The sequence below is a fragment of the Balaenoptera physalus genome (assembly GCF_965194825.1).
Source record: "Balaenoptera physalus genome assembly, chromosome: 11".
Classification (NCBI taxonomy): domain Eukaryota; kingdom Metazoa; phylum Chordata; class Mammalia; order Artiodactyla; family Balaenopteridae; genus Balaenoptera; species Balaenoptera physalus.
Genome location: NC_138896.1, coordinates 11203461 through 11226329, shown reverse-complemented (window position 1 = coordinate 11226329; position 22869 = coordinate 11203461). Strand labels below are relative to the sequence as shown.

The following is a 22869-nucleotide window of genomic DNA, read 5'->3' as shown; positions in this document are numbered from 1 at the left end:
AGAGGTGTGAAGAGTCCAGAGGGGCCAGGCAACAGACTTCACTTTCAGTTCAACAGAATCCTTGTGTATCTCCTGAGAAGCATTCCTCCCTTTGGAACTAAGACCTCTAGGCCAACAGGGTGTACGGTTGAGGAAATAAGATGCAAAAATTTTGCTAGTTGGGCACTAGGGGTAATGGTGAGTGGTGCCACTTCCAATTCCACTCCTTGATTCCTGTACCCATGAGTCCTGGCTGTGGGAGAAACAGTATCAAATATTAGACACTGATTCAAAGCATACACGGCCTTCTGGAGAACCTTGTCCCAGCCCTGCAAGGTATTGCCACTTATATGGTGCTGTAACTGAGTTTTCAAAGGCCATGACACCACTCTGTCAAGCCAGCTGCTTCAGGGTAGTGGAGAATATGGTCAGACGAATGAATTCCTTGAGCATGAGCCCACTGTGCACTTCATTTACTGTGCAGTGATCTTCCTGATTAGAACCACTGCCATGTGGAATACCACGACAGTGGATAAGGCGTTCTGTAAGTCCACATATGGTAGTTTTGGCAGAAATATTGCATGTAGGGAAGGCAAGTCTGTATCCTGAATTTCTACTATATTAAGAACAAAATGCTGCTCCTTTCATGATGAAAGTGATCCAATGAAATCAATGTACCTGCCACCAGGTAGCTGGCTGATCACAGGTAGTGGTGCCATATGGAAGATTCCATGTTGATCTCTGCCTTAGGCAGATTGGATGCTCAGCAATGGCGGTAGCCAGGTAAGCCTTAGTGAGTGCAAGTCCTTGCTGTTGAGCCCAGGCATGACCTCAATCCCTACCACCATGACCACTTTGTTCATGAGCCCACTGTGGTGATGACAGTGGTAATTGGAGAAAAAGGCCAACTGGAGTCTATAAAACAGGATATCCTATTGTTAAAATCCTCCTCTGCTGAGGTCACCCTTAGATGAGCATTTACATGGGACACAAATATCTTTGCGTTTTTTTGCCCATTCAGAGACACCTATCCTCACAGCTCTTCCTGGAATCTCATCACTAATTTTCCCTTCATATTCCTTCCAAGTCCCTGACCATCCAGTTAAACTATTGGCCACAGCCCATGAGTCAGTATATAATCATATAATCACACATCTGGACTTTTCTCCTTCTAAGAAAAGTAAACAACCAGGAGCACTGCTCAAATTTCTGCCCACTGAGAGGATTTCCCTTCACGCTGTCCTTCAGGGATGTTCCAGAAAGAAGGGCTATAGTTCTGCAGCTGTCCACTTTGGGGTGGTGCCTGTATACCGTGCAGAACCATGTATAAACCAGACCCTAGCCTCTTCTTGTAGGAGAGAGAAGGCAGTAGAGCAGAAGTGGCAACCATAGGCATTTTGAGCACTTCTTCATGTAACTTACTTGTGCCTTTATTATTGAAAATAGAATCATTAGCATTTTTAAATCTAATCAGATTAGAGAGTCAATTCCCAGAACCAATTCAGAAAACTCATCCTTAAAGTTCTGTTCCACTCTCAGTAGTGGTGATGGTTGTATACAACATTGTTAATACACTTAATGCCGCTTAGATGTACACTTGAAGATAGGTAAAATGGTAAATTTTATGTTATGTGTATTTTACCACAATAAAAAAATATACTTACAAAAAAGAAAAGAAATAACCCAGGATTGAATCAAGGCAGGAAAGTGGCAGGAAGGACTTGAATTCAGAGTTTAAATCAACGGATCAAGCACTGATCAATTTGATGACCAGATGAACACAGGGTTTTAGGGTTTAAGAAATAAAGTGTAAGTCTGTTATCTTTTTTTTTTTATACAGCAGGTTATTAGTTTTTTATTTATACATATTAGTGTATGTATGTCAATCCCAATCTCCCAATTCATCCCACCACCCCCGCTGCCCCGCCCCGCTTACCCCCCCTCGGTGTCCATACGTTTGTTCTCTACATCTGTGTCTCTGTTTCTGCCTTGCAAACTGCTTCTTCTGTACCATTTTTCTAGAGTCCACATATATGAATTAATATGCAATATTTGTTTTTCTCTTTCTGACTTACTTCGCTCTGTAGGACAGTCTCTAGGTCCACCCACTTCTCTGCAAATGACCCAATTTCGTTCCTTTTTATCACTGAGTAATATTCCGTTGTATATATGTACCACATCTTCTTTATTCATTCATCTGTCGATGACCATTTAGGTTGCTTCCATGACCCGGCTATTCCATGACCTGGCAAAGTGCTGCAATGAACATTGGGGTGCAGGTGTCTTTTTGAATTATGGTTTTCTCTGGGTCTATGCCCAGTAGTGGCATTGCTGGGTCGTATGGTAGTTCTATTTTTAGTTTTTTAAGTAACCTCCATACTGTTCTCCATAGTGGCTGTATCAATTTACATTCCCACCAACAGCGCAAGAGGGTTCCCTTTTCTCCATACCCTCTCCAGCATTTGTTGTTTGTAGATTTTCTGCTGATGCTCATTCTAACCAATGTGAGGTGATACCTCACTGTAGTTTTGATTTGCATTTCTCTAATAATTAGTGATGTTGAGCAGCTTTTCATGGGCCTCTTGGCCATCTGTATGTGTTCTTTGGAGAAATGTTTATTTAGGTCTTCTGCCCATTTTTTGATTGGGTTATTTGGTTTTTTAATATTGAGCTGCATGAGCTGTTTATATATTTTGGAGATTAATCCTTTGCCAGTTGATTCTTTTGCAAATATTTTCTCCCATTCTGAGTGTTGTCTTTTTGTCTTGTTTATGGTTTCCTTTGCTGTGCAAAAGCTTTTAAGTTTTATTAGGTCCCATTTGTTTATTTTTGTTTTTATCTCCATTACTCTAAGAGGTGGGTCAAAAAAATCTTGCTGTGATATATGTCAAAGAGTGTTCTTCTTATGTTTTCCTCTAAGAGTTTTATAGTGTCCGGCCTTACATTTAGGTCTTTAGTGCTTTTTGAGTTTATTTTTGTGTATGGTGTTAGGGAGTGTTTTAATTTCATTCTTTTACATGTGGCTGTCCAGTTTTCCCAGCACCACTTATTGAAGAGACTGTCTTTTCTCCATTGTATATCCTTGCCTCCTTTGTCATAGATTAGTTGACCATAGGTGCGTGGGTTTATCTCTGGGCTATCTATCCTGTTCCATTAATCTATATTTCTGTTTTTGTGCCAGTACCATATTGTCTTGATTACTGTAGCTCTGTAGTATAGTCTGAAGTCAGGGAGTCTGATTCCTGCAGCTCCGCTTTTTTCCCTCAAGATTGCTTTGGCAATTCAGGGTCTTTTGTGTCTCCATACAAATTTTAAGATTTTTTTGTTCTAGTTCTGTGAAAAATGCCATTGGTAATTTAATGGTGATTGCATTGAATCCAATCCAAGAACATGGTATATCTCTCCATCTGTTTGTGTCATCTTTGATTTCTTTCATCAGTGTCGTATAGTTTTCTGTGTACAGGTCGTTTACCTCCTTAGGTAGGTTTATTCCTAGGTATTTTATTCTTTTTGTTGCAATGGTGAATGGGATTGTTTCCTTAATTTCTCTTTCTGATCTTTCATTGTAGTGTATAGGAATGCAAGAGATTTCTGTGCATTAATTTTGTATCTTGCAACTTTACCAAATTCACTGATTAACTCTAGTAGTTTTCTGGTGGCATCTTTAGGATTCTCTATGTATAGTATCATGTCATCTGCAAACAGTGACAGTTTTACTCTTCTTTTCCAACTTGTATTCCTTTTATTTCTTTTTCTTCTCTGATTGCCGTGGCTAGGACTTCCAAAACTATGTTTACTAATAGTGGCGAGAGTGGACATCCTTGTCTTGTTCCTGATCTTAGAGAAGATGCTTTCAATTTTTCACTATTGAGAATGATATTTGCTTTGGGTTTGTCGTATATATATGGCCTTTATTATGTTGAGGTAGGTTCCGTCGATGCCCACTTTCTGGAGACTTTATATCATAAATGGATATTGAATTTTGTCAAAAGCTTTTTCTGCATCTATTGAGATGATCATATGGTTTTTATTCTTCAATTTGTTAATATGGTGTATCACATTGATTGATTTGCATATATTGAAGAATCCTTGCATCCCTGAGATAAACCACACTTGATCATGGTGTATGATCCTTTTAATGTGTTGTTGGATTCTGTTTGCTAGTATTTTGTTGAGGATTTTTGCATCTGTATTCATCAGTGATATTGGTTTGTAATTTTCTTTTTTTGTAGTATCTTTTATGTGGTTTTGGTATCAGGGTGATGGTGGCCTCATAGAATGAGTTTGGGAGTGTTCCTTCCTCTGCAATTTTTTGGAAGCGTTTGAGAAGGATGGGTGTTACCTCCTCTCTAAATGTTTGATAGAATTCACCTGTGAAGCCATCTGATCCTGGACTTTTGTTTGTTGGAAGATTTTTAATCACAGTTTCAATTTCATTACTTGTGATTGGTCTGTTCATGTTTTCTATTTCTTCCTGGTTCAGTCTTGGAAGGTTATACCTTTCTAAGAATTTGTCCATTTCTTCCAAGTTGTCCATTTTATTGGCATAGAGTTGCTTGTAGTAGACTCTTATGATGCTTTGTATTTCTGTGGTGTCCATTGTAACTTCTCCATTTTCATTTCTAATTTTATTGATTTGAGTCCTCTCCCTCTTTTTCTTGATGAGTCTGGCTAAAGGTTTATCAATTTTATTTATCTTCTCAAAGAACCAGCTTTTAGTTTTATTGATCTTTGCTATTGTTTTCTTTGTTTCTATTTCATTATCTGTGCTCTGATCTTTATGATTCCTTCCTCCTACCAACTTTGGGTTTTGTTTGTTCTTCTTTCTCTAGTCCTTTTAGGTGTAAGATTAGATTGTTTATTTGAGATTTTTCTTGCTTCTTGAGGTAGGATTGTATTGCTATAAACTTCCCTCTTAGAACTGCTTTTGCTGCATCCAGTAGGCTTTGGATCATCGTGTTTTCATTGTCATTTGTCTCTTGGTATTTTTTGATTTCCTCTTTGATTTCTTCAGTGATCTCTTGGTTATTTAGTAATGTATTGTTTAGCCTCCATGTATTTGTGTTTTTTATGTTTTTTTTCCCTGTAATTGATTTCTAATCTCATAGCATTGGGGTCAGAAAAGATGCTTGATATGATTTCAATTTTCTTAAATTTACTGAGGCTTGATTTGTGAACCAAGATGTGATCTATCCTGGAGAATGTTCCATGCGCACTTGAGAAGAAAGTGTAAACTGCTGTTTCCAGATGGAATGTCCTATAAATATCAATTAAATCTATCTGGTCTATTGTGTCATTTAAAGCTTTTGTTTCCGTATTAATTTTCTGTCTGGATGATCTGTCCATTGGTGTAAGTGAGGTGTTAAAGTCCCCCACTATTATTTTGTTACTGTCAATTTCCTCTTTTATAGCTGCTAGCAGTTGCCTTATGTATTGAGGTGCTCCTATGTTGGGTGCATATATATTTATAATTGTTATATTTTCTTCTTGGATTGATCCCTTGATCATTATGTAGTGTCCTTCCTTGTCTCTTGTAACATCCTTTATTTTAAAGTCTATTTTATCTGATATGAGTATTGCTGCTCCAGCTTTCTTTTGATTTCCATTTGCATGAAATATCTTTTTTCCATCCCCTCACTTTCAGTCTGTATTTGTCCCTAGGTCTGAAGTGGGTCTCTTGTAGACAGCATATATATGGGTCTTGTTTTTGTATCCATTCAGTGAGCCTGTGTCTTTTGGTTGGAGCATTTAATCCATTCACATTTATGGTAATTATCAACATGTATGTTCCTATGACCATTTTCTTAATTGTTTTGGGTTTGTTTTTGTATGTCCTTTTCTTCTCTTGTGTTTCCCACTTAGAGAAGTTCCTTTAGCATTTGCTGTAGAGCTAGTTTGGTGGTGCTGAATTCTCTTAGCTTTTGCTTGTCTGTAAAGCTTTTGATTTCTCTGTCGAATTTGAATGAGATCCTTGCTGGATAGAGTAATCTTTGTTGTAGGCTCTTCCCTTTCATCACTTTAAATATATTGTGCCACTCCCTTCTGGCTTGTAGAGTTTCTGCTGAGAAATCAGCTGTTTAACCTTATGGGAGTTCCCTTGTATGTTATTTGTCATTTTCCCCTTGTTGCTTTAAATAATTTTTCTTTTTCTTTAATGTTTGTCAATTTGATTACTATGTGTCTCAGTGTGTTCCTCCTTGGGTTCATCCTGTCTGGGACTCTCTGCACTTCTTGGACTTCGGTGGCTATTTCCTTTCCCATGTGAGGGAAATTTTTGACTATAATCTCTTCAAATATTTTCTCGGGTCCATTCTCTCCCTCTTCTCCTTCTGGGACCCCTATAATGTGAATGTTGGTGCATTTAATGTTGTCCCAGAGGTCTCTTAGTCTGTCTTCATTTCTTTTCACTCTTTTTTCTTTATTCTGTTCTGCAGCAGTGAATTCCACCATTTTGTCTTCCAGGTCACTTATCCGTTCTTCTGCCTTAGTTATTCTGCTATTGATTCCTTCTAGTGTATTTTTCATTTCAGTTATTGTATTGTTCATCTCTGTTTGTTCGTTCTTTAACGCTTCTAGTTGTTTGTTCTTTAATTCTTCTAGATCTTTGTTAAACATTTCTTGCATCTTCTTGATCTTTGCTTCCATTCTTTTTCTGAGGTCCTGGATCATCTTCACTATCATTATTCTGAATTCTTTGTCTGGAAGGTTGCCTATCTCCACTTCATTTAATTGTTTTTCTGGGGTTTTATCTTGTTCCTTCATCTAGTACATAGCCCTCTGCCTTTTCATTTTGTCTATCTTTCTGTGCATGTGGTTTTCGTTCCATGGGCTACAGGGTTGTAGTTCTTCTTGCTTCTACTGTCTACCCTCTGGTGGATTAGGCTATCTAAGAGGCTTGTGCAAGTTTCCTGATGGGATGGACTGGTGGTGGGTAGAGCTGGGTGTTGCTCTGGTGGGCAGAGCTCAGTAAATCTTTAATCTGCTTGTCTGCTGATGGGTGGGGCTGAGTTCCCTCCCTGTTGGTCGTTTGGCCTGAGGTGACCCAGCACTGGAGGCTACAGGCTTTTTGGTGGGTCTAATCGTGGACTCTGGGAGGGTTCACGCCAAGGAGTACTTCACAGAATTTCTGCTGCCAGTGTCCTTGTCCCTGGGGAGAGCCACAGCCACCCCCTGCCTCTGCAGGAGACCCTCCAACACTAGTAGGTAGGTCTGGTTCAGTCTCCTATGGGGTCACTGCTCCTTCCCCTGGGTCCCGATGCACACACTATTTTGTGTGTGCCCTCCAATAGTGGGGTCTCTGTTTCCCCCAGTCCTGTCGAAGTCCTGCAGTCAAATCCCAGTAGCCTTCAAAGTCTGATTCTCTGGGAATTCCCTCTCCCGTTGCCAGACCCCCAGGTTGGGAAGCCTGACGTGGGGCTCAGAACCTTCACTCCAGTGGGTAGACTTCTGTGGTATAAGTGTTCTCCAGTCTGTGAGTCACCCACCCAGCAGTTATGGGATTTGATTTTATTGTTATTGCACCCCTCTTACCATCTCATTGCGGCTTCTCCTTTGTTTTTGGATGTGGGGTATCTTTTCTGGTGACTTCCAGTGTCTTCCTGTGGATGATTGTTAAGCAGTTAGTTGTGATTCCAGTGCTCTCGCCAGAGGGAGTGAGTGCACGTTCTTCTCTTCCACCATCTTGAACCAATCTCTCAGTCTAAGGTTTTCTGCTTTTAACTTTACTTTAATCCTTCTTCCTCTTCTCCCTTCTTTTTCAATAGTTTGATTTCTTCTAGGACTTAGTCAAAATTCTTTTCAGCTTTTGGACCTATGATTGTATGCTAATTTGCACTTTAACATTTGTAATATAAAATTTTCTCCTTCGTAAAGTTAAAATAAAGATTAAATATTAACCTACTTCTCCAGGTATAATTGTAGGGAATAACATACCGTTCTCAGAGATTTTGCTAATGTACCTTCTAATATAAATTCTAACCCGAGCCAAAGAATTAGCTTCACCACATGCCTATAGCGTTGTGGTTTAGGCTTCAATCACTTCTCTGCTACCATCTCATCTAACATCTTTTGCATACTTTTCCAGAGATCATAGATGTCATCCTGTGTGGTGATTAGAAATCCCACAGCCATCGGTACTTGCTATTCTGCTTTTTGCTGTCTCTTTGGGGCTCCACATAAGTGGCTGGAGGGAGTAAGGCAATTGAAATGCTCTGACCTTTTCTTCTGACACCGAGGAATCTGCCAAGTGAGTTTGTAGAGAGTGTCCAGTTTTCCCAGCTTCATGTTAGGTGTACTTTCTACCTTAAGTACAGTTGTTCCCAAATGCTCAGGGATTGCAATATGATTTTCCCATCTTGAAAATCTATTAAAAAGAAAGAGATTCTTCACTCCTCTCCACCCCTCCTCCAGGCATTGCAGATGGCAGTTAGCACCCCACACAGCCCCTCCCTGTAACATCATCAATTTTTTGCCTGCATTGCATCTACTTCACAGCTCAAGACGTGCCAAATGACACACATTCTAAGTACTTGTTGCTAGCAACAAATCTATCTAACTAAGTGACCAAGCACGGGCTATACTTGGAATGTCAGAGCACCTCACTCTGCCCTGGCCCACTTCCTTTAGCTGAGACATCTCCAAGCCTTAAAGTAAGCTTATCTATGTTTCTGGGTTCTGCTTCTCAAGAGAGATACTCTGGATCAACTCTGCAAAATACAAAGTGACACGAAGACAGGGAAATGATCAGGTCTTTCCCATGAACTCCCTTCTCCTCTGTAAAAATGAATATTGTTAGTAATCCTCACCTTACAGGACAACTGGGAATACTTGCTGAGATCATCAAAATATTAAAAATTGTCAGGGTTTGGCAACTGTAGATCTGGCATGTGGTCTGCGCTCCATACTTAAATACCACCAGATAGTTCTACTCCTTTTTTCATACTCTCTCTTAATTTTTAAAAATTAAAAAAAAATTTTTTATTGGGGTATAGTTGATTTACAATGTTGTGTTAGTTTCAGGTGTACGGCAAAGTGAATCTGTTATACATATACATATATCCACTCTTTTTTAGATCCTTTTCCCATATAGGTCATTACAGAGTATTGAGTAGAGTTGCCTGTGCTATACAGTAGGTCCTTATTAGCTATCTGTTTTATATATAGTAGTGTGTATGTGTCAGTCCCAATATTCCAATTTATCCCTGTCCCCCTTACCCCTCACTTAATTTTTTTATTGAAGTAAAATTCACATATCAACTTAACCATTTCAGAGTGATCAATTCAGTGTTATTTTGTACTTTCACAGGTTGTACAATCACATTTCTATCAAGTTCCAAAATACTTTTATCACCCCAAAAGGAAACCTTCAACCCATTAAGCAGTCACTCCCCTTTCCCTTCTCCCCCTGGGCCCTTGCAAGCAACAATTTGCTTTCTGTCTCCACGGATTTACCTCTTCTGAATATTTCATATAAATGAAATCATACAGTATATGGTCTCTCGTGTCTGGCTTCTTTCCCTTAGCATAATGTTTTCAAGGTTCATCCATGTTATAGCATATATCAGTACTTCATTCCTTTTTATGGTTGAATAATATTCTGTTGTGTGGATATATCACAACTTGTCCATTCAACCATTGATGGAAATTTGGGTTGTTTCCACCTTTTGGCTTTTGTGAATATTGCTGCTATGAACATGCATGTACATGTATTAGGTTTGAGTACCTGTTTCCAATTCTTTTGAGGTGTGGAATTGCTACTTGCTCTCTCTTTTATTTCTGTTTCTTCTCTTAATGAGCTCATGTCTGTGGGAACTGTAATGATGTCCTGTTTTAAAATTCCTCACATTGTTTATTTTGGAAGTCTTAACAGTAATTTTAAAATTTTATTAGTATTTTAATGAACCAATCCATAGTTTTGTAGATTTATCTATTTATACATTTGAATTTGTTTTAATTATCGCATTCTCTTTGGGTTCATTTACTCCTCTTTTTGTAACTTCTGGAGAGGGCTGCTAAGCAGACACTGTTGGGGCTCTGCCCGTATGCCCCCTTGCCATTCTCATGCACACCAGCCTGAGTTCCAAGGGCCAACATCTGATTCTTTGTCAGAGGGCTGCCACTGAGCTGCCTGAACCCTCTTTGTGGAATAGCGGGCTAGAAGTGCCTGGGAACTAACATCCGTGGGAGAAACCTTTAACCAAAGGCCGAACGCTGTCAGGCTGTAAATAGACCAATCTTCTTGTCCTTTGGCCAGGATAATTCTGATGCATATTTTACATAGTTTTTTAGAGTATTCCTTGGTAATCAAGCTCCAGTCACCTGTTGTGATGGCTGCCTTAATAATACACCCTTTATTGGCTGCCTTCCCTTCTCTGTCTCACTTTCTATTTGTGTTTCTACCTTCCCAGCCCTCCCTGTTATGGCTGAATTGTGTTCCCCTCAAAATTCATGTTGGAATCTTAACCCCCAGTACCTCAGAATGTGACTGTATTTGGAGATAGGACCTTTAAATGAGTGATTAAGTTAAAGTGAGGTTATTGGGATGGGCCTTAATTCAATCTGACTGCTGTCCTTATCAGAAGAGGCGGTCAGGGCACAGACAGCCACAGAGAGAGGGCCATGTGAGGACACAGGAAGAAGGTGGCTGTTTACAAGCCAAGGAGAGAGGCCTCAGAAGAAATCAGTTGCACCAACAGCTTGATCTCAGACTTCCATTTTACAGGACTGTGAAGAAGTCAATTTCTCTTGTTTAACGCATCTAGTCTGGGGTACTTTGTTATGGCAGCCCTGGCAAACTAATTTATTCCCAGTAAACTGTGTGCCCTTGAATTATTGGCTTGCGATCTGCTTCTGAGGAGTAGAGTCCAAACTAAGATTCAAAGTTTATTGATTTTTTTTCAGATTTTCTTCTTTCCTAACATGCTCTTGAAGCTATAAATTACATTTTAAGCATGGCTATAGGTTTGATATGTAGTATTTGATAGTATAATGATAAGTTCTGATATGGAATACTATTATTTAACTTGAAGTATTATCTATTTTCCACTATAATTTCTTCTTTGCTTCTATGGATTGTTATAACTTGGAAGCATCTCACATTGGCCTTATATACACTCCAGCCATGACATGTGTCACTTCTGCTCACAACCCAATGTCCAAAACTAACCATAGGGCTCCACCCAGCCACAAGGGAGCTGAAAGCACAACCTACCATGTTCCTGGAAGGGATGGGGAAAACCATTAACCACATAAACCAGGCTACACAGAACATCCTTCTATGTGTTTCCTTTTGTGAATGTGCTAGAATTTCTTCAGAATAGAGGATAAACCTGGGAGTGGAATCATAGGTCGTCTTATGAATATATCTTCCATTTTACTAGGAATTGCCAAGCTGCTCTCTCCAACACGGTTGTGACAGTTTTCATTTCCACCAGCAGTACCCATACATATTGCGCTGCCCCTTTACAACACAGTATGTTATCAGACTTAAAATTTCTTTACAAAGTGGTAGGTGTGAAACAGTATCTTTTCGTGGTTTTAATTTGTGTTTCACTGACTAATAGTCAAGGTTGGTCAAGTCACTTGTCCCATGTCAGTTTCTATTTGATAAAAACTAGTGGCTCATTCCGCAATAGGTGACATAACGATCCTCTAAAAAGAATCCATGCGTTTGAGCAAGTCCTCACACATCTATTTAAGGAACGAGGTTGAATTTAAGAATGAACTTTATCAGGGGTCAGTAAACTTTTTCGTAAGGGATTTTTTTTTTTTTTCCTTTGCTGGTCATATGGTTTCTTGCAACTACCCGGCTCTGTTTGTGTAGAGAAAAAGCAGCCTTCATCAGTATGGTATAATCTTGCTCCAATAAAACTACTTATGGACACTAAAATGTGAATTTGATATCATTTTCATGTGTTACAAAATATGATTCTTCTTGTGATTTTTTTCCCCGACAATTTAAAAATGTAAAAATCATTCTTGACTCAGGCATATAAAAACAGACAAACGGGCCATATTTGGCTCGAGGGGCCCTGGCTTGTTGACCCCTGAACTATACCTTAGCTTGACCCGAAAGACTAAGAATAGAACAGAAGGCATCTGCCCCCTGTTAATGCAACTGTCTTTGCAATCGACACTGAGGGTTAAGGTCTTGGCTGGGTCCATCAAGCCTCCTTCCTCCACTTTTGTACCTTATAAGGATTTTTTTAGATGAGTTTCATGAGCACATCTGGGTCCAATGGTCCCAAAAGATTCATTCTGCATTCTGGCTGCACAGCTGCTTCACACAGCAAAGGCCAAAGGCACAAGCCTTGCAGTCTCTGGATAACCAGACCTAACTCATCTCTCACCAATGGTTCAAAAACCCCCATATTAGCCATCATCCGAATACACTTGTGAAGTGCTTTACAAAATGATTTGTCCAGAACAACGAATACTGTGTACCATCTTGTGTGGAAGAAGAGAAGACTCAATGATGACAATGACTCTTTCATCAAGAAAAAAGGGAAAGACTTAAGAAGGCTATGAGATTCTTCTTTGGTGGGTTGTCATGTGTTGAACGGGACGAAGTGGTTCTAGGAGACAAAACAGAGAATTGGGAACATTTGAGAAGATTGTGGACAAGTCCCCAGAGTTGCTTTTGAACACGTGTGTGTTATGTAAATATCACACAGGATCTGACTTATCCAAAGGATCTGACTTTGCAAAGCTGATATGATGGTGCCTCAACATCACTATACTTGAGCTTCTCTGAAATGCTCTGGAGTCTATTCAATGTGTAATTGGACATTTGCTACTGTCTCATTTTGGTCTAGTAGAAAACCACATGTAGATCAAGTGAGTCTAGTTTCTTCCAGGCCTGGAATACGCTCTGCTCTCTGGTACTTTCAGGTATTGGGACTCAGATGAATACTGTGTGGTGCCCTAGCCTTATCTCTTGATATCACTTCTATTCTATCCTGAAACAATTTTGTTTGAGTGCAATATATTTGCTGATATTGTCAACTCAAGTCATTGCAGAATATAGATTAGATACTGCATTCTCCCAGAGGCTGAGCAGAACCTTCCTTCTGTGAACATTCTCAATAGTTTGTTTTCAAGGTGAGGAAGTAGGAAGTACAAGGAGGGACAAGCATCAAGGCAATTTTTTTCTTTGTTCCTTTACTTGTGTTAGTGGGAACATTTCTATCAAGGAAGACAGTTCCCTTTCATTTTACCAGATCCAGAGAAGCTATGGAACTTCTGTTACCAATTCTTTATCCATAATTTATGTTAGTAACCCGGGACCTGGTGATAGAAGTTATGGATGAAAACAAAAGCTGGTGGCATTCTGAAAGGAGGGAGCAGACGCTCTCGAGAAAGATGTGTCAGAGCTATGCTTCTCTGTCTAAAACTTCTAATTGCCTTTTTGTGAATTGTCCTTCCTTTTGCGCCTTAGTTACTTTCACATTTACTGACCACTGATCATGAAAGAAAGAGTGAAAGAAGAGGAAGATGCCTATATGGTTTCTGTGATATTGAGGTGAATCTAGAAATCAAAGTCTTCCTTTCTTCCCATGTGTATTTGATCCCAAGTCACATTTTTTTATGGTAAGTAATTTCAGGTTTGAGTAACCCACTCTAGCATATAATGCCCCAGCTGTTAAAGAAGCAGGAGAAGTAATTCCTTTAGTAATTGCCGTAGTGGTATTTCTAAACTTCCTGCACACCGATACCTGTTGAGAGATAGAGCTGAACAAGCACTGGAAGCCTAGAAGTGAATGAGAAAAATCCATTCGTCTGTGGAATATTTATTGAATAGCTACTATTTTAAAGGCATTGGCTCATCACTCTGAGGGATGAATAAAAAATTAAAGGAGGGCTTCCCTGGTGGCGCAGTGGTTGAGAGTCTGCCTGCCAATGCAGGGGACACGGGTTTGAGCCCTGGTCTGGGAGGATCCCGCGTGCCGCGGAGCGACTGGGCCCGTGAGCCACAACTACTGAGCCTGCGCGTCTGGAGCCTGTGCTCCGCAACAAGAGAGGCCGCGATAGTGAGAGGCCCGTGCACCGCGATGAAGGGTGGCCCCTGCTCGCCGCAACTAGAGAAAGCCCTCGCACAGAAACGAAGACCCAACACAGCCAAAAATAAATGAATAAATAAAATTTAAAAAAAAAAATTAAAGGAAAGAGATAAATACAAAAAATATGGTAACAGATTGGATAAGAACTGAAGAAGGGTAGTCAAGGATTCTGTGTCTCAGGTGATTCCAAAGGCAGATAGAACGTACCTAGCAATGTCAAAGATATTTGTCTTCTCTCCAATTTAGTGCCCCCTGTGGCTCTACCTTGCCCCTTAGAGACTCAAATTTCACTCATATTTCAGAGAGGAGACCAAAACTGATTCTTCCCTAGGTCCAAAAATGGGAACGTGTATCCTATTCTAATCCCTTGCTGAGGGAAGTGACGTGCTTTTCCCTGTGTTAAGGTTGAATATTTTCTATGGACTATAATGAACGCTTCCTGAAAAGTAGAAATCTAATAAGAGTGTGTTTGGGGGGGGGGGGGCGGGATTGTAAGAAGTTTGTTTCTAGGATTAAATGGCTAGATTTCTTTTTTAAATGTACTAATTTTCACATTTGCTAAATTCTGAGTGAATCTAAACTATTTTGCCTCAGAGTTGATTTTCCTCATTACTATCAATCTTCTGCTCTGGAAGATTTTAAAGATAAGGTAGGTTTTGAAACTAGCACACACTAACTACCAACAAGAATAACCTTTTATTTGGAAAATGGAACAATGAGGAAGCTATTTGCATCAGAAATGACTCTATCATTAAAATATTCCACATCTAATCCATTTGCAGTGGAAGATCTTTACACTGTTTTATTTTTGTGGGAGCATCTCCTACCATGTGTTTTGGCCATCTGCATATAGTTATGGAGTCACTATCTCTTAGGATATTCTTTCCTCTTTCCTGAGCTGGTGAAACCTAAGGGAATCACAAGAATCAACTCAACTCTATTTGGATGTGTTTCACAGGGAATCCTTTGTATCAACTGAGTCACTCCCATCCAAATATCCATGGGAAGTTCACATAACCTCATTTCCCTCTGTTAATGTTACTGAGTTAAGCACAAGACAGAAATATTCTTAGAAGATATATGGCTTCCTCTTCATCAGAGCTGGCCTAGAGTGGAGAAACAGAGCCCCTGGGGACAAAGCAAGACACTCATGAACTCTGGCCACTGTAAGACAAACAATGGGGACCTTATTCTTAATTTAGTTTCTAAGCAAAGGTTTTCCTGGTGACCTCGTTCCTCTGGAGCAATCACAACGCTCCCCTGATGGATTAGCAGCTTGCCCTGGTACCGTGAGTTCCCACTTTCCCCTTGCTGCCCATTTTCTTTCAGGAGATCTGGATTTTTCTTCTAATTACACATTTTCTCCATAATTCTGCACAACAGTAAAAATAAATATAACTTCTGTCCTCTTAAAACCTGGTAATCATTCAGCTAGAAGAAGGGCTACTGTTTGGCATAGATAAAAATAGTCTCCAATAGTGTCCTGCCTAGAAATAGTCCCAAGCTTGAATTTACAGTGAGGACAACCCAAGGTCTCTCATGTTTAGGAAACCACCAAGCTGTGATGATGCTTAGCCGGAAGTAGCTATTGTATTACACTGGGACTTATGAGCCCTGAGGGGTCCACACAGTTTATCTGGGGTGAGAGCTCCCACCAAAAGTGCACAGTACCAACTTCCCCTGTCAATGACGCCTTCACTGCATCACCTCCACTGCCCCATCTTGTGAAGTGAGGAAAGTTCTCTGATAGGAGAAATGGAAAGGAGGGAAGAGGGAGGAGTGTGCAGGATAGAAAGGGAGGGGAAGGTGGTTTCCATAGAGACCTAGCCTTCCTCATGCTCTCGTCAGCCAGTGGTCTAGAAGAGCAGTCTCTGAAGCCACTGGCCTAATTCCACAGCTGCCTATGGAAGCCCCAGGGGCACTGAGACATCAGCTGTTTTTCCACAAAAGAAGGTCCCCTAAATCACCCCTGAAGAACAGTATGCATGCTTTGCGTATATCATATACCATCTTGCAGTGGAGCCAATATAGCCAGGTGTTTTGTTTCCATTATTAAAACACATCTCTGTTTCTTGAGCAGCAGATGAAGTAGTTGGCCTGCATCTGGGGCCATGTTGTGTGAGAACTATGGTTGCTGTGGCTGTTGTTTTCTGCAAACATGTGGTTGAGTGTGTGTAAGTTGAATGTGAGTGTGATATGTCTCCACTACAAAGCGAAAGGGATGAGGATAGTCTAAATTTGATATGGTCCTAAGGTTAGTGGATAGGCAGAATTACACTTCCTTCCTTCCCCAGGAAATGCTTGGTATTCATTCTATGTTAAATTGTTTGATTCCAAAGATCTACTGGTTTGCTCATGGCTCCTCTTTATTTTTCTTATCCAAATGCCCTCCTGCTCTACTTATTTGCCCTGGAGAGGTCAACATTTGAGGACTTAGTAAATCAGGTCAGCCTTGGATTTCCATCACAGCTCTGACTGCTTATGTGAGCACTTTATATCACAGAGAAGGAAGTCTGGAGGACAGGACAGAGATAGCTCAGAGAGGTTTCCACTGATATTTACCTAAGCGTTATGTGAAAATATTCTCCCCAGCTCCCACTTCTATCCTCTTTAACCACACACATCCACAGAGATGAGCACTGTTGTCATTGACTGTGGCCACAATACAGGGTGGAGGCAGCAAGGCCAATTTACATGTACCCACCCCCACCCCCATCGAAGAGGCGTGACACAGGCTAGAGGGGAAAAGAAAACGCGTGCAGGTACAGTAGAACGGCATTTTGTATATTGTGATTTGTCCATACATGTTGATTGAACCGAATTAGGTAAAAGTGAACGCAGCAAATATTTGCCTTGCGCTAACATGCTTAGAAGTGGAATTTTGTTTCACTTTCCCTGTTATCTTGCAACATCTCCAAATATTAATCGAAATTTTGCGTAACTCCAATGTATATTTGTATTGGTATAAGACGGTGTTGTATTGAAAAGATTGGCACAATTTTCTGATCAATTACAAGGCTCATATAGTTATTAAACCTTAGTTTTGAATGGAAGATTAAATACAGATTGGTGACACAATCAAAATTGGAGGTTGAGAGAGTTTTGCCCAGTGCAGATCCTGTTTGCAATCAAGATTTGGGATACTGTTTCAGGGAATTCCCAACCAAGAAAGTATGAAATAAAAGCCAGATGAGTGAAACAAATAAAGAGCTATGGGAAAGCACAGGAAAAGACGGTCACGTTTGTGAGAAAGTTCTGAGAAAATTTTCACAGAGAAGATAATACGGGAGCAAAGGGCATGGGTCTTACTGGTTTTGCCTTACGTGGTACCTAGAGCCGGCTTAACAATTAGTAGATTCTCAATGAGTAGTTACTGAACTTATAATGGAAGGAAAGGCAAGGAGATAAGAAGCAAAGTTTTAATCTTGGAGCATATCCATATTTAGAGGGCAGGGAGAGGAAAAGGAAGAAGACAAGAAGGTTGCAAAGAAGTAAAAGAGGAAAAGGGGGAATAGAAAATCAGGCAAAGTATGAAGACATCTCGAAGAGAACTTGTTGGACAATATTTTCTAATGCTGTAGAACAGTACTATTTAAAGCGTGATCCTCAGACTAGCGGCATAAATGTCACCTTGGAACTTGCTAGAAATGAAGATCTTTGTGCCAGCTCCAGATCTACTGAATCACAATCTTTTGGGGTGAGGGCCCAGAAGTCTGTTTACTTAGCTCTCAGAGTGATCTTTATGCACAGCTGGAGTTTGAGAAACAACATTGTGGCATATTTCTGGAAGATGAGTTGCTGCTGGCATAACTTAAGTTCTCTGATTCTGAGAAGATTTCAAGAATTTGGTTCTAGGATCCTCCCAGAACTATGTTGCAGGGAAATTATTAAACTAAATTGCTAATGTTTAAATTATATTTAAACGGTTCAAGATAAACAGTTTATGCCATGATTATTTCTTTTTTTATTGAAGTATAATTGATTTACAATGTTGTGTTATTGTAGTTTCAGGTGTACAGCAAAGTGATTCAGTTATATATATGTGTATATATATATATATATATATACACTCTTTTTCAGATTCTTTTGCATTATAGGTTATTACAGAATATTGAGTATAGTTCCCTGTGCTATAAAGTAGGTCCTTGTTGGTTATCTACTTTACATGATTTATTTCTTCAAATCTGTTTTATAATGCCGCACTTCCATCCCCACCCACACCCCAGCCCTGTGTAGCTGCAGGCACAGGGCACAGTCCAGGGTGGGGAGAGCAGGTCTCAAGTGCGACTGAGTTTAAAGTGCTTGCCGAAGGGGCTTCCCTGGTGGCGCAGTGGTTAAGAATCCGCCTGCCAACGCAGGGGACATGGGTTCGAGCCCTGGTCTGGGAAGATCCCACATGCTGCGGAGCAGCTGGGCATGTGCACCACAACTACTGAGCCTGTGAAAAAGAACATCAATTAATATAAAGATGCAGCCGTTATAGATTTTTCATGTGAACCTCATCGCTTTTGATAGGGATCAGGAGAAACCCTTTATAAAGGGGGACTAGTGTAAACATCTCCACTTTGGTCTGGGGCCTCAGACCACGGCCGCCCTAACTGTGGTCATTTCCTGTATTGAACACCAGTTCGTGCTCTGTGGTGGTTCTCGCCAGGGTGGTTGTTCCAGATCAAGGCTGTGCTCCCAGGAGCACGGAGTTCTCTCTCTCTTTGCTAACGTGTTTGTTCACAACTCAGACTTCAGGATCCAGGACCTGCATCAGCCGTCTTTGTGTCGCCCTAGCTAGCTGTCTCAATGTGCTTCTGCACAGATCTATACACCGTATAGAATGCAGTTTACAAAGGTTACTCTCCTTTACTGTCGGGTCTTGCAAAACCATCTGCTGCTGCAGAGATTAGAACCTGGGGTGGCTTCTCTGTGCTGCTGTGCAAGTAGGTTTTAGAAATCATCCTGGCTTTGGGAAGGTAGAGGAATCTCTCTAGGCTATGCGTTAACATAAGGCTTTCCCTTAACTCTATAGTTTCTTGTCTGGTGTTGCTCTATCAATGGAATATTATTCAGTCCTAGAAAGGAAGGAAACTCTGAATAGTCAAATTCATAGAGACAGAAAGTAGAACAGAGTTTACAGGGACTAAGGGGAGGGAGTTAACGAGGAGTTATTGTTTAATGAGTACATTTCCTTTTGGGGTGATGAAAAAGTTCTGGAGATGGATGGTAGTAATGATTGCGTTAACATTGTGAATGTACTTAACGCCACTGAACTATACACTTGAAAATAGTTAATATGATAAAATTTTATCTTATGTATATTTAGCTACAATGAATGATAAAATTTTTTTTTTTTAATTTTAAAGCTCATTGGAGGCTCTGAGCTCATGGGTGGGGTTTACATGCTATGGAGTCAGCCATTTCTTTGGGGACCCCTCATTGTCAATTTCCTAAGTCTTTCCTCTTGGATGAGTTGGATTCTCCAGAGAAAGACTTTCCAAACTCTTACCTGAAGGATAGAGATAAGCAGAGTGGGGGAAGAGGGCATAGGTCTTGGCAGTCAGTATGGAAACGTTTACTTAATCTTCCTCCAATCCGATTTAGTCCTCCTTTCATTAAGGTACCCCTGCCCCAAACTGTGTCTGGTGTAACCCCTGTCTGGAGACCTTCTCTGTTACTCCTCTGGAGAATAGACCCTTAGGTTTCTGCTGCGTAAAGGAGGGCTACAAAGACATTTCAAGTCTTAAACAGATTTGTGACCAATCCTCCTGTTTTCACTCTGCACCTTAAGCCCTCCTTCTAGAGGTAACTGATGTCACCAATTTCTGAAACTTTTGGGATTCTTTAGTGTCACCTGATCCCCCTACTGGCTTAAGATTCATCTTTCTTAGGTCGGATAAGTCAGTTACCATTTGTTCATCTGCTTTCCAGCTTCTAAAACGTTATTACTCTTTCCTCCTCTCTCATTACCTTTGTTCTCAGGGGCTTATGCAAGGAAAAAAAAAATCCTTTACTGTTGTTTTAATGGAGCCCAGGACAGAGCAATATGGAGATGCATGGTAGTTCATCTGAACATGTATGTTCAGTCCACTGTCTTTGCCGGTAAAACTTTTCTGTAGTGTTTACAATGCCACTTAAAAAACTGTTGTGATTTCTTAGGCCCAATTAAAAGAGGGAAATCATCTGAAACAAGGAAAGTGGTGGTGGTCAGTGAACTCTGGAATACTGTTTGCAGTTCTGGGAACAACCCTTAACACTAGAAAAACTGGAATTATTTAGAGGACCATGACTAGAATATTAATGGAACAACTGAAGGGACCAGGAAGGTTTTCAACAGAGAGTGGAAATCTCCAGCAGTTGACCTCAAATATTTGAAAGGCTGTTGTTCATTCATTCATTCATTCATTCATTCGATAAATATTTAGTGAGTTCCTGCCGTGGGCCAGGAGGTATTTTTCCAACATGGGAACACAGTAGTGAACATGACTGATTCTTAATTCTTGTGGAGCTTACATTCTAGTGGAGGAAAGAGTGATTTGCTCTGGATGGACCCACTGTAGAAATAGAACAAAAGGATAAAATCCATCAGGAAATAAATTTCAAGTTAATATAAAGAAGAACTTTAAAGTGTTTGAGTTATTGAGGTGTGATGGACAACCTCTTGCACGCCCTCAGAAGGCGATGAAAACTAGGATATGCCCAATAAAGGCTGAGCAGAGAGGTTAAGTTGCACAGGCTCTAGCTGGAATCCCAACTCTACTCCTTGCTGACTGTTGACTTCGGTCAAATCACTTAACCTCTATGAACCTCTATTGTTTCATGTGTAAAATGCAGCTAATATAATATACCGTGCAGGGTGTTGTGAAGATTAAATGAATTACTCTGTGTAAAGTGCTTGGAAGAGTATCTATAGCACAAAGTAAGGGCTACATAAGTATTGCTAATATTATTTCTTTTTTTTTAACCAACTTTTTACTTTGAATAAATTTCAAACCTATAGAAAAGTTGCAAAAATATCTATATACTCTTTATCTAAATCCCCCAGTTGTTAATATTTACCTCATTTGCTTTAACTCTCTGGTGTGGTTTGTTTGTTTGTTTGTTTGTTACTGGAACATTTGAGTACTAGTTTAGCTGTCAGGACACTTCAACCCTACATACGTCTATATATATATGGGAATGAGGGTATCCTCCCACATAACCACAGTCTAATCATACAAAATATTATTGATACAATCCTACTTTCTAATATGTAGTCCATGTTCAGTTTTCCTCAGTTGTCCCCATATGTCCTTCATAGCTTTTGAAAAAATCATAATCCAATCAAGGATCAGATGTCACACTTAATTGTTATATCTCTTCAGCCTCTTTAATCTAGAACCATTCACTGAACTTTTTTTGTCTTTTATGGCATTGGCATTTCTGAGGAATCTAGGCCATTTTTTTGTCTATTGTATCTCAATTTGGATTTGTCTGATTCTTTCCTCATGATTAGATTCAAGTTTAACATTTCTGACAGAAATACTACACAGGTGATGTGGTTTTCTCACTACATCACATCAGGAGGCGCTTGATGTCAGTTTATCCCATTATTCCCATTTGGTTAAGGTGGTGCCTGCCACCTTCCCCTTGGTATTAATAAGTCATCTGTGGTGTCATATTTGAGACTGTGAATGTCCTATTCTCTGGACAGTTTCTCACCCAGTGATTTTAGCATCCACTGATGATTCTCTTATTATTATTCCACAATGGGCATGGCACAGTCAACCAGATGAACAGAGAAGATAACTGGTCCAGGGAGAAATTGCCATAGAGTATAATGGGGGCTTCATAGCAGGTCATTAGTCCCACTTAGTAGAAGAGACCATAACCTTTGATATAAACGCACATTTCTCTGACAATTGTTAGCTGAATGACACTGGGTAAAATTCCTTAAACCTAATACTCTGTAAAATGGGAATTATAATTTCCATATCACGAGGTTCATTTGTGGATTGAATACAAAGGGACTGGATGATGATAATGGTGATGATGACAGATGCAGTATCACAGGATGAAGAGCATTAAATTATCAACTAACTTAGTGGCAGTTAGAGAAAGAAAGAAAGAAATGGACACAAGAGACAGGATGTAGGGAAAAGGCCTTGCTTCACAACTAATCAGATATGAGAAACGAAAGACACAAGGGAAGCACAATGATTAAATATTGGCTGAATGCTTCCTATGTGCCAGCCATTCTCCAACTGGTACATTTAATCAAAGAGTGATGATGACTCTCCGATTTATGGAAATTATGGCCTTACCTCCTGCGTTTGGACAGATTACGAAGGGCAGAAGTCAGGAGAAGGAGATGAAGAGTTTGATCTTTTTCGTACGCCACCTGAATTGCTGGTGATACCTGTAGTCTGAAATGTAATGCAGAGCTGGTCATAATCAACATTGGACTGTTCGCACAACAATCTCCTGAGAAACTTATTAAAATTGTAAATTTCTAAGTTAAGCTAACCCTTCAGAGATTCTGATTCTATATGTCTGGGGTGAGGTTTTGGCCCACTGTCAAGGTAGATAAAGTGTTACATGAGCCAAAGAAGTCAGCTCGGGGGTTGAAAGTCGATTTGAGTGTTATCAGATTATAGACAGTAATCGTATACTTGGGTGTGATAGCATTGGCCTGAATCCTGGTTTATAACAAGAAGAATGAGGCAGCAAGGTCTTTTACAGATCAGTTGAGGCATTATGTGCACATTCCCGAATTGACACAGGAATAGCCAGAAAGTTCTGACGCCACCTCCGAGAGCTGCTCTTCAGATCCGTGCTGTCCCTAGGTGGCCTCTAGCCACACGTG

The 22869-nt window shown here is 40.1% G+C and overlaps 2 long non-coding RNA genes across 2 annotated transcripts in view; one reads left to right on the top strand and one right to left on the bottom strand.

The window, feature by feature from the left end:
* The window catches only part of LOC309638863, a 116135-nt gene that overhangs the window by 81921 nt on the left and 11345 nt on the right, over positions 1-22869 (top strand). The gene's annotated exons all lie outside the window — the stretch shown is intronic.
* LOC309638851 overlaps positions 1959-22869 on the bottom strand; it is a 192258-nt gene continuing 171347 nt past the window's right edge. The window contains exon 4 of the long non-coding RNA XR_014251344.1: positions 1959-12551. This is a non-coding gene — a long non-coding RNA (uncharacterized lncRNA). The remainder of the gene's footprint in view (positions 12552-22869) is intronic.